General features: G+C 42.2%; 1 pseudogene across 1 annotated transcript; it reads left to right on the top strand.

Moving 5' to 3' along the window:
• Window positions 1-9,949: 9,949 nt before the first annotated feature.
• LOC105516221 lies at window positions 9,950-10,472 on the top strand (annotated as a pseudogene). The gene has a single exon (XR_001002451.1). The product of XR_001002451.1 is annotated as a 40S ribosomal protein S13 pseudogene (transcript).
• Window positions 10,473-12,910: the final 2,438 nt, after the last annotated feature.

Here is a 12,910-nt window from a genome sequence, read left to right as displayed (position 1 = left end):
CTGTAGGGAGAGATATGCTAAAAGTAATGTCACCACAGTGGAGGGAGTGGGCTCTGGAGCTGGGCCATGGTGTGTGTAAGGGTAGGGACTGGTCTGCCTTGCTCTCTGATGAACTCCCCACACTTGGAAATGTGCCTGGCACGTAGCAGGCTCTCAGTAAATGGATGCTAGTGGAGAAACCTGTGGAAGGATGGATTTGCCCACCATTGTAAGCATATGAAAGTCTAAGAAACACCACACAGGGCTGGGGACCTCCCCCTCAGGAGTGCCTGGGTGGCATCTGCCCTGCTCTAGAATGTGGCACAGGACTCCTTGTGGTGAAAGGGGAGGTGGTGGGGGATGATTAATGAGCAGGTATTGGAGGGTTGGCTGATCTAGTATCCACCCAGACTAAAACCCCTGGCATCTACAGCCTCTGTCTGAGAATGAGTCTGGTTGGCATGCCCAGTGGCGGCCCAGATGGGGCATGACATCAAAACAGCACACGGGAAGGGGCCAGGCTCCCACTGCCACCTCAGCCCCACCCCAGCACTCCGGCATGCCCCTCACCCTTCCCCCGGCCCCCACTGCAGATGACAAAGGCAACACCTTTACTGCCTTCTCAGGTGGCGGACGCCCGTGACCCTCAGCTCGAGAAACCCATTGGTGGGGGCCAAGCATTCAGGGTCTGGGCCTGGCCTTCCATGCCGGAGCAGAGCCCAAGTCAGGGCCTGAGTCCTGGGCAGAGCGTGCCCTCCCGAGGTCCAGGGGTCCGCGGAGGGCAGCACATCCCTTCCTGGCGTGGCCAGGACACGCGGCCCCACGCGCGGGCCACACAGGACACCGGGGAGGTCTGAACCCAGGGCCCGCATCCGAGGCAGTCGAACAAGGGCAGGCTTTGTGCGCGGGCGGCGGCAGGACTGCGAGTCCCCTGCACCTCACCCGGCCCAGATCCCAGCCCCTGCCCAACAGATTCCTGCGGCATGTATCTTGGCAGTGCGGCAGCACTGACCCAGCCCTCGCCCTCCCCTCTCTCTCCAGGAGAAGAGCCCGGGAAGTGCCTGGACCTCCGAAGGATGCAAATCACCCACTGAATCAGCAGATTGTGGCAGAAGAGATACAAACTTGCTTTTGGGGAAGACAAACACAGGGGCCCACTTTGCTGCTCCCTGCCCACCGCCGAAGGGGCGGAATGTGCTTTTAATACAGGGAGTGAAGGTCCTCCCCAAGGGCCCCAGCGCCCAGTCTCCCTATGGCCCCCAGGAGTGAGGGACGTGCACAGCTGAGACACCTGCGCTTCTCCTCCTCTCTGAGCTATGCCTGTCTTGCTATAGCAGGGAGCCTGTGTGCTGAGCTCACTGCAGGGACAAGCTGATGGGAACCTGAAGAGAGTCTCTGGGGTTCTCACCCTAAGATTTCAGTCCCAAGCCACCCAGTGCTCCCAAGACCCATGGCCACAACAAACCAGACGCCCTGCCTCTCTCCCAGGACCTTGCCGGGGCTCTACCAGAAGCCTGATACTGCTGGAGTCGATTTGATCTTGGGAAGGGAGCTGTTGGACTGTTCTCTGGTCATCCTCACACTCTGCTGGAGAAAATCCATAAAAAGACGTGACCTTTCAGGAGGGCAACTTAGAAACACCTGCAAGGTCTTTAAAATGGTTCTTCCTTCTGATGAGTTATTTCAAGGAATTTATCCTAAGAAAGGAATTGTGAAAGTGCACAAAGCATTACAGATAATAACAAAGCAATTGGAACAAGTTCATGGCCACAAGTTCACAAACTATGATGTAGACATTGCAATGGATATGGGAAAAATTGTCATAATAGATCATTAAGTGGAAAAAATATAAGTAAAAACTGTATGGGGCTGGGCGCAGTGGCTCACACCTGTTAATCCCAGCACTTTGGGAGGCTGAGGCGGGCAGATCACTTGAGGTCAGGAGTTTGAGACCAGCCTGACCAACATGGTGAAACCCCATCTCTACTAAAAATACAAAAATTAGCTGGGCAAGGTGGCACAGGCCTGTAATCCCAGCTACTCAGGAGACTGAAGCAGGAGAATCACTTGAACCTGGGAGGCGGAGGTTGCAGTGAGCCGAGATCACACCACTGCACTCTAGCCTGGACAACAAAGTTAGACTCTTCTCAGAAAAAAAAAAAAAAAAAAAGCGCATTTTCAGTTTCAGAGCTTTAATAGATCTTAAGGAAGCTGGTATTCTGAGTAAGAAGAAGCTGAGAACTAAACTAAGGAGCAACAAGGATTTCCCATGCCTAGTAACAAATGCCACAGGGTTTTCTCGATGATCGAATGAAATAATGCTAGCCAGCATTATTTCATCTGCTTAAGATGTAGAGGGAAATTAAAAAAAAAAACTATATCAAGACAATGGAGAGCAGGAAAGAAAGTAAAAGAGGCAGAGGAAAAGGGAGGTAAAGAAAGCCTATCATAAGATGGCAAAAATAATAATGAAATCAGTAATTAATCCAAATATTGGAAGTCTAAACTCAACACCTAAAATGTTTGCCAGACTTGGTTTAAAAAATATGTACATAAAGCAAAAAGTGACAGAATTATAAGAAATTTATAAATTCACATCCATAGTGTGTGATATTTATAAGAGAAATAGTCAAAACAAGAAAGGGAAACCTTAAAAAAACTGGAAAAGATATACCTAGAAATATTAACCTCTCACCCCCCAAAAAGCTGCTGTATCTGTATTAAACTTGAAGATAAAAAGCATTATTGCAAATATGAAGAAGTGCTTAATTATAAAAGGAGAGACTCACCAGGAAGCTATAAGAATTATAAGTTTGTAGGCATATAATAAATTCGGTATCCAAATTTATAAAGCAAAAAGCGATAGAGTTACAAGAAGAAATTTCTAAATCTTCAGTCATAATGGAAGAGTTTTATTACACGTCTCTCAGTAATTGATATATTAAGCAGACAAAAATTTAGTAAGGACATAGACTATTTGAAGAATACAATTACGCTTAATCTTTGGACATATATAGAACTATGTATCCAACACATAGAGAAATACTTTTCAAGAACACATAAAACATTTGCTAAAACTTATTATGTACTAGGCATAAAGAAAATCACAATAAAAACTATAATCAGTATCATATAAACCCTGTATTTGAAAACAGGGCAATTAAAATAGACGTCAAGAACAGAGAGGTAACTAAATATAATGCCATACATTTTGAAACACGTTTAAAACAAACTTCTAGATAATTTATGAGTTAAAGAAAAAATCAAAAGTTGGAAAATATTTAAAATTGGATGACAATGAAAATCCTATGTATCAAAACTTATGGCATGGGTGCCTTTTCCCTTTTCTTCTGTTCCTGATCCATTCAGTGCTAAGCTATTGGAGGGACAGAGCAAGGTAACTGATATGTACCCACTCAGAGGGGTGGCCTGGAACCAGCACCACATCCTCAGTGGAGGGAGAAGCACGTCCATGCAGGGGGGCGGCTCAGCATGGGGAGTCAGAGCCTGAGCTGGGAGAGAGGGCCGCTGTGCAAGGAAGCAGCCCAGTAAGTGGTGTAGAAGCCCAAATGTGGTGAGGATGGCATTCATATACGGGGCGTACCTGACAGGAGATGTCACTCTGGGTGAAGAGGACACTCATAAATGCCACACCAATACAATTCCAATCCAACACCCAGGGTTCATTCACATTTCTCCCTTTCCATATGTGAACTTCCCTTCTCCAACAGCGAGAAGCCTGGCTCTCCTTGTCCTTAGTCTACGGATGCATTCTATTCATTCCCCCTTGTCAATACCGCTCACCACTGCTACTGCCTCTCCTCCAAAAAAGACAGACACCTTTCTTACTCTAGTTAGTCTCTGGCACTCCATGCAAAATATTCTGTACTCTACATTGAACTTTTCTATAAGTTGGAGACTGTATTTAAAAATGCATTTAAAAACAAAGTGAAACTTACAGGATGCTGCTAAATCAGTAAAGGTACATTTATAGCCTTAAATGCTTATATTAGAAAAGAAGACTGAAAATTAATCAGCAAAGTACCCAAGACATTTGAGAAAGAAAAACAGAGTAAACTTAATGAAAGCAGAAGGAAGGAAATAATAAAGATAAGTGCTGGCAGCTACATAAGGTCATGTAAACACCTCCACACTTCTGGAGAGAGTGAAACTTGATGTAACCAATTTGGAAAACAATTTTCTCATCTAGTAAAGTTTAAAATGCACACCTATTGGGAGGCTGAGGCAGGCAGATCACCTGAGGTCAGTAGTTCGAGACCAGCCTGGCCAACATGGTGAAACCCCATCTCTACTGAAAATACAAAAAATTAGCCAGGTGTAGTGGCGCACACCTATAATCCCAGCTACTTGGGAGGCTGAGGCAGAAGAATTGCTTGAACCCAGGAGGCAGAGGTTGCAGTGAGCTGAGATGGCACCGTTGCACTCCAGCCTGGGCAAGAAGAGCAAAACTCCATCTCAAAAATAAATAAATAAAATAAAATGCACACCTATGACCCAACAATTCCACCCTCAGAAACTTCTGCACATGCCCCAAGAGAGAGTAGAAGAATGCTGATAGCAGCATTGTTATAGTAGCCAAAAAAATCAAATCAAATATAAACAAATGAAATGTCTATTGATAGAATGGATAAATAAATCATGGTCTATTCATACAATGGAATACTGTGGGTTAGTAAAAATGTTTAACCACAGCTACACTCATGACCACAAATGAATTTCAAAATCATGATGAGCTAGTGATAGAAGAATGTACATTGCTAAAAATATTCAAGAAAATATAGGATGAAGTATTTATGCCCTTGGGGATAAAAAGAATGTCTTTAAAAAGACATGCAAAGTATAATGGGAAAGACTGATAAAACTGACAGTATTAAAATTAAAACATCCTGCATTATAAGTTACTATAAACAAAAGAGAAAGACAAGCCACAAACTGGGAGAAGATAGCTGCAATGCATTTAACTGATGATGGATTCTTCTCCAGAATTTATAAAAGAATTATTAAACATCAGCAAAAAGACAAGCTCAAGAGGGAAAAAGGGGCAAAGGGTATGTAAAAGGAAAATAAATCTTGAGACCCCAAAATTGCTAAGCTGAAGGGGAAAGTCCAGCCGGGAAGTGCTCAGGGCAAACTTGCCTCCCATTCTTTTCAAAGTCATCCTTCTGCTAGCTGAGATAAATACATATCTGACTGCTTCCTTTGGAAAGGCTAATCAGAAACTCAGAAGAATGCAACTATTTGTCTCTTATCTAGCTATGACCCAGAAGCCCCCTCCCCGCTTGGAGTTGTCCTGTCTTTCCAGATGGAACAAATCTTACATATACGGATTGTAAGATTGTTAATCTTACGTACATTGATTGATGGCTGAGGTCTCCCTAAAATGTATAAAACCAAGCTATGCCCTCACCACCTTGGGCACATGTCATCGGGACCTCCTGAGGCTGAGGGCACGTCCTTAACCTTGACAAAAGAAACTTTCTAAATTGCCTGAGATCTGTGTCAGATATTTTGGGTTAACAGGTATGAAGATGCAATTTACAGAAAAGGAAAGTGGAATGGCTAGCAAATTCACTGGAAATGGGAAAATGCAAATAAAATCTATGGAGCTTAAAATGCAAATAAAACCTAGGAAAGCCTAGGTTCCCACCCCAGGTTTTCAACACCAGGCTCATGATCCTTCCAGTGTTACCACTCACTCTGTCCACTCATCTTCAGGCCCATTGGTTGCTGATCACACCCCAGTGCTCAGCCTGACCTTTCTACTGTTCCTCTAGGTGCCAGTGCTCACCTGTCTCTTGAAGAATGGTGCACTCTGCTACAGCTATTCCAGTTCCCAGGAGATAGACACATATAGCCCCTTCATTCCCAAGTCACTTATATACTTCCAGGGTGGCCAGGCTCAGGCAGGTTCAAGTCAAAGGAAAATCCTGTGGTTAATGAGATGATGGGTCCTTTCAACCCTCAGCACTATTGCTGAGTCAGTCTCACTATGGCTGAGTCCTCCTTTCCCCACGGTGGACTCTTTTCCAGGTTCTCAGATATCCATTTCCTTCGCCATTAAGTGTCTGTTGCCTTCCCCACCCCATTCCTGTATGTCAGAACCTCCAAGTATAAATACAATTTGAGATCATTTCCAAGAAGCTATCCAGCCCCCATAAATGTCAATGAATGCAAAACGTAATTCATGATTCTAATTTTTTTTTTCTGGGATAGGTAAAAATTGCTAATTTTTTTCATCAAGATAGAAGTGAAAACAAAGAACTTTGGAAGAACCAAGCTTGGAGGACATGTCAGTCATGCCATCTTGCTGAGAAGCCTACTGCTTTAACTTGGCCATGGTACACCTATAGCATTCTGCCTCAACTCCATTATTCCTCAAGTAAGAAATTCAGGAGTAAGAATAAAACCAGTCAAGACATACATGCTTCTTTCTCATCTGGCTGTAAACGAAGCCATGCCTTGAGATTAGCGAAAACTGCCATGTCACAGAATCACAGTTGTATAAGTTCCCACCCATAGCAGGAATGCCCTCTAAAATTTTGCAGATCTGGTGACAATGAACTCTATTTAAATCCCTCCAGAAAAAAGAGGAGGGCGTAAAGTCTAACGATACCAAGCATGTACGGTATCCCCAGCTCACATTGTGGGACACAGCCAAGCACTGTTCTCCATCAATATCTGCTGAGTAATTTTTCATTTACTAAAATATTTATTAAAAGCTTTATTTGAATGTGGTCTTTGACCCATACGCTTTATTTTGTGACTTGGAACATTTCTATATTTTTGCATGAAAGTTACATTTAGAAATCTAACCACCCTCAGAAAATAGCTTTTTGTGAATCTAAAAATTCTCAAGCTTGTTGTTTCAATGACTGGAAATGACATTTCTCTAAATGGTTTCTTTAAAAGCATACATAAATCAGCACCACTCACTGGCTACAAAAATACTGATGCAACGAACGGATTAAGAGTTATTTGCAGATTGTAGCATGCTAAATTTATCCTTAAGATCCACTCATGTCACCAAATATGGGTTTCTCAATAGTACTGAAAAATAAAGTTATTTTTAAATATAATGTAACCCAAATGTTAATGGTCCCCTTGTCCCGCCTCATTCTTTCCTCTTTCCTATGTTTTCTTTAGCAGTGGCCAGAGAATAAAATTTCTTCATATAGCTGCATTAATAGTGCATAAAAATTGGAAAACAAAAGGAAAAGTTTCCAAACAATTATAAGCATTTTTGTGTCTTTCTTCCTTTCTTTCATTCTTTCTTTCTGTTATTGTTGTCCATTTGTAAATATATTTGTTAGTTTATGTACATTTTTGTGCCCCCTTGTTTACTTTGTAGCAAATCCCCCCACCAACCCCTCATCTCTGTGCTATGTGCAGCACCTTCCCTCTTGCCTCTCCATTGTCTCCTTGTGGACAGGGATCACATCTTTGTCTCCCTGTAATTCCCTGGAGGACACAGCAACAGGCACATTGCTGTGTGCTCTCAATACTATTCACTAAAATTCCAAGTCATCAAAGAGCAAAGAACACACCAAATCTTCAGAATTGCGACTTACCATGCAATGCCTAGATCACATAATGAGAGAGATTCTGTTGTTTTTCTCCCATGATAAGAAAAAAATTCAGGTTCAGAAAGCTTTTATAACCTGTCCCAGGTCACAGAGATGACAAGTGGCCCAGCGAGGATTCAAAGTTCCACGGAATCCAAACCCCAGACTCCTACCAACCTGTATGACGAATCTCTTTTTGAATACAGAGGCCTCTGTCTTTAATGATGCCTCTATTTCAAAGCTAGAGAGCTTCCACTGTTAGAAAAATGTGCAGTGTGGGCCAGGCACGGTGGCTCACACCTATAGTCCCAGCACTTTGGGAGGCCAAGACAGGCGGATCACTTGAGGTCAGGAGTTTGAGACCAGCCTGACCAACCTGGTGAAACTCCCATCTCTACTAAAAATACAAAAAAATTAGCCAGGCGTGGTAGTGCACGCCTGTAATCCCAGCTACTCAGGAGGTTGAGAAAGGAGAACAGCTTGAACCTGGGAAGCAGAAGTTGCAGTGAGCAGAGACCGCACCACTGCACTCCAGCCTGGGTGACAGAGCGAAATTCTGTCAAAAAAAAAGAAGAAGAAGAGAAGAGAAGAGAAAAGAAAAGAAAAAGGAAAAGAAAAGCCCAGTGTGACTTTCCGTAGTGACAGGCTTTGAGGTCGGTAATCATGCCCACCCTGGTCTTCTCTACTCCAAGCTAGTAACCACCACTTTCCTCACACTTTCCCTCCTATAGCAAGGCCTCCAGTCTTCCCACCAGTATCAATCTCTTCCAGAGGCTTTTTTTTGAGTCTGTACATATATTGCTTCAAATATTGTGCCAACAGTTTGGCAATACGGCCCTTTGACTTGAAAATTAAAAGTCCCTCTTTTCTAAGAAATGGCTATTTGTTCTTCAGCCATAGTAACAACTAAGCAGCACAAAGGATTTAAAACCTGACCTGCTAACTTGTCTTCAGTCTCACACTGAAATTCACGCTCCTGAATCAGCCAATCATAAATGGCACATGATTCTGAAAGTCAGCCGATCAAAGATAGATGCATGCTTCTGCCATCCAATCAGCAATAGCTGCACTCTAATAACCACACCTCCTCAATTTAAGGTCAACCAATCCGTTAATTCTCACTCCTGAAATTCTATTAATCTTTGAATTCCATGCTTTCTCCAAACTTTGTTCAGAAAGACTGTCTCAAAGCACAATTTTCTCTTACTTTACAAACAGTAAATCCTGCTTTTTGTTTCAAGTTTTCACTAGTGCACTCTTCCTTTGATATCCCTAACAATGGTCTTTTCTGGGAGTTTATCCTAAGAAAACAACCAAGCATATGTGCAAAAATTTAGCATTAGAGAGATGACATCGTTTATGATGGAGAAGCAGCATGTGTCCAACAGTAGGCTATTAGGTATAAATTTTGATATTTCCACCAAATGGAATAAACGCTAAAATAACCATGAAAAACCAAGTTGTGGCAGATTATTTTATTGATATGGGAAAATGTCCAAAACATGTTAGTGGAAAAAGCAGATTGTAATGTAATATTTATAATACAATTCCAATTTTGTGAACTATTTAAGTATATATGTATAGGAAAAAAGACTAGAAGGATATATAGGAAGCCATCAATAGTTATTTAGGAGCTAGGATTACAGGCAATTTTCCTCCTCTCAATTTTCAGCATTTTCTTAATTTTCTGCAATAATACACGTATTGCTTCTGTAATTTAAGAGAAAAGGGCATTTTTAAAAAGTGATATCCAGAATAGAGCACAATCCACTGATGAGTGCAGAGAGCAGGACAGAGTACAGACAAATGCCTCCTTGATAATGCAATCACCAAATCTGATCATATCTCAATTGCAGCCCCGTAATGCTGTAGGCACATATTGAGTTCAAGGTTCATTACATTCTCCTTGTTCTTTCCTCTTCTATATTCCCAGTCATCACCTCTCAAGTGCAACTTGTTAAAATTGAACTCACTTTCTTCTGGTTCCCTGCCTGCTCTGGCTACACATCCCCTCCCAACACACACACACACACACACACACACATACACACACACGCACTCCTTTCACCAAAGCAAGTTCTCCACGATCTTAAGTCCTCCCAGGCCTTCAGGCTCTTCTTCCCCTTTGCATCCTGTCCCTTACCAAGCCCTCCAGATATTCTTCCAGAATGCCCTGTGCATTCGCCCCCTTCTGCCAACACTCTACTTCAACTTTTCCTACCTGATAAGGTATATCAGACTGGCAACCTGAGAATGAAACGTTGCCCCAAACCAGTTTTTCTTGACCCACATACTATTGAATTATAGACCAACAATTGCAGATTAAGAGACTTCACATAAAAATACAAAATTCTGGCCTCTTACTAAAATAAAACAAAACAGTCCTTTCACTGTCTGACCGCCACCATCATGGGTCGCATGCATGCTCCCGGGAAGGGCCTGTCCCAGTCGGCTTTGCCCTATCGACGCAGCGTCCCCACTTGGTTGAAGTTGACATCTGACGACGTGAAGGAGCAGATTTACAAACTGGCCAAGAAGGGCCTGACTCCTTCACAAATTGGTGTGATCCTGAGAGATTCACATGGTGTTGCACAAGTACGTTTTGTGACAGGCAATAAAATCTTAAGAATTATTAAGTCTAAGGGACTTGCTCCTGATCTTCCTGAAGATCTCTACCATTTAATTAAGAAAGCAGTTGCTGTTCGAAAGCATCTTGAGAGGAACAGAAAGGATAAGGATGCTAAATTCCGTCTGATTCTGATAGAGAGCCGGATTCACCGTTTGGCTCGATATTATAAGACCAAGAGAGTCCTCCCTCCCAATTGGAAATATGAATCATCTACAGCCTCTGCCCTGGTCGCATAAATTTGCCTGTGTATTCAAGCAATAAAATGATTGTTTAACTAAAAATAAAAAATAAAAATAAATAAATAAATAAATAAAACAAAACGCTATGTTGAAGTTGAGAAGTGACTTCCCCTTTAGACACAGCTAATCCCTCCCAGTTTTCCACAGTCTCCAGTACCCTCTACTGCACCTCTAGCACCAAGAGTTCCAGAGGTCATTTAATGTCAAACTTGCTCAGTTGTTTTTCTTGCACAGTCCCCGTGGGCATTTCAGTGTGTGACCCTGACCTAGATTTAATGAATTATTGTTGCAAGCAGCCTTCAAAATCCTTTCAGAGTAGAAATATCTTCTATATATTTTTTAAATAGTATTTTATCTTTGTTCTAATTAATTATAAAATGATAAATTGCCTAAGAATTGATAAGGTAGAAAATGCATCTCAGCTTTCCCTATTAATCTCTGAACAAACAAGAAAAGGAAGACTGAAGCTGGGCACAGTGGCTCACACCTGTAATCCCAGCACTTTAGGAGGCCAAGGCAGGAGGATTGCATGAGGTCAGGAATCTGAGACCATGCCTATGGTCCAAGCTACTCAGGAGACTAAGGCAGGAGGATCATTGAGCCCAGGAGATTGAGGCTGCAGTGAGCCATCATGCCACTGCACTCTAGCCTGGGTGACAGAGCAAGACCTTGTCACAAAAAGAAGAAAAAGAAAAGGAAGACTAAGTTGACCACATAATACAGTATTTTTTTTCTTAAGTTGCACTAGCTGAAATGGTCTTTTATTTTTAAAAACCATATATTTCAGCTTTCATCTGCATGTTGTTCTTAAGAAAGAATCATAACCACCTTTTTATGGAAGAAAATAAAAGACACGTAATGCTTTCATTGAAGAAGTTCACATGTCTTATTTTTCGCTGGTGTCCTAAAAAGGAAATTGTGGTAAAAGAAGAGAGATAGACAGATGATAGATAGATGATAGAGAGACAGATAGATGATAGATAGATAGACAGATAGATAGATAGATAGAGAACTTACAAGTAAACCCCTGTTTCTTACCTCTCAGCAACTGCCTTAGCAGACACTTACGGAGAAAGAAGATATTCTTTAGCTTTTTGATGTAGATGCAAAATGAAGGTGAAAAACCATCAAAACAAATCACTGCTTAACATTCCCAGGTATTTCACTTCTAATGTGAGGTTACAGAAAAAAAATTCCCTGGTATATCTTCCAAATGTGAAGCCTATCTGTCTTTTACACTGTAGGGTGGAGAACATCACAGTGAGCAAGTGTGCCCTTTGAGTAGAGAAAAAAAGATTGAAATAAGCCCTCCTGAAGAGAGATTTCTGTTGTAGTTTGAGTTACCTTTATTGGCTTTGAATCAATATAACCTTGAAAAGCATGGTGTGTTGTAATCAGATCAAGAGAGGAGCATCTCTTAAATCTAACAATAAAATAGTAGAATTATTATAATTCTGTGACCTCAACAATGGGTTGGCCCAGAAGAGAGCGAATGACCCAGCAGAGCCAACTAGGTGGACTTGCGCCCCAAAGGGCAGGCAGCAAGACAGAATACGATGCTGCTGTGTGCAACCCTGTGAACTCCGCCTCCCACAGGGAACTGATGTAACTGAAAGGTGCCAAATCCTCCTTAGATCACCCCTGCTCTCTCCCAGTCCCCACCTTGAGATAAGTCTAAATAGCACCCCTCCGCCCTCACCCTGCCAAAAATCCCAACTACGAAAGCATTGAAGAGTAATTATAAATTTACCACAGGTCCCCAGGGGAAGTAGAAGGCAGTCACATCATATCCCACCCAAAATAACATTCTCAGGTCCCTCCTGATCATGTCTTTTTTCTCTCTCCAGTCTCTTTTTAGGGCTGCCTAGCCTCTTCTCTGGTCTCCCTCCCATCACCCTGGCTTCCTCCCACCTGTCGGATAATTTTTTTCTGAATCCTACTACACCAGCTGTTCTCAACACTGGCTGTATCTCATGAGCCCCTGGGGAGTTTACAAAGTAAACCAGTGCAGAGCCTCACCCCCAGAGACGCTGATTCAACTATCCTGGGGTAAGATCCAGGCCTATTATTGTTTCCAAGCTACCCTGGGACTTCTAAGGTGCCACCAGAACCACAGTTCTCCAAATCTCCTTGTGTAGAACATCTTAATTTCTCTGACATGCATCCTTACTCTTCACTGAACCCTCTAAAGAAGGCCATGAAGATGTCTTCTCCTGTCACATTGATAGCTTGGCATGTAGTTGATAAGTCAGTCTCTTGTAAAGTTTAAAGCATGGGAATTCATTTCATCAGAGCCTTCATTTAAAAATTTAAAAAAAATTCTCTTTCTGCACAATAAGTTCAACACAGGAAACAATTATGAATGCGTGCTAAGGTTTAATTATAAGGATGTTCACAGTTCATAAAAGTAAAAATCTATAATCCAGCAATAGATTTGGTTAAATAAATTGTAGCACATTTTTATGGCAGAATAATATGTA

The sequence above is a fragment of the Colobus angolensis genome, unplaced genomic scaffold, assembly GCF_000951035.1.
Source record: "Colobus angolensis palliatus isolate OR3802 unplaced genomic scaffold, Cang.pa_1.0 Scaffold278, whole genome shotgun sequence".
Classification (NCBI taxonomy): domain Eukaryota; kingdom Metazoa; phylum Chordata; class Mammalia; order Primates; family Cercopithecidae; genus Colobus; species Colobus angolensis.
The sequence above is the reverse complement of the archived record's forward strand: the minus strand, read 5'-3'. Positions and strand labels throughout refer to the sequence as shown.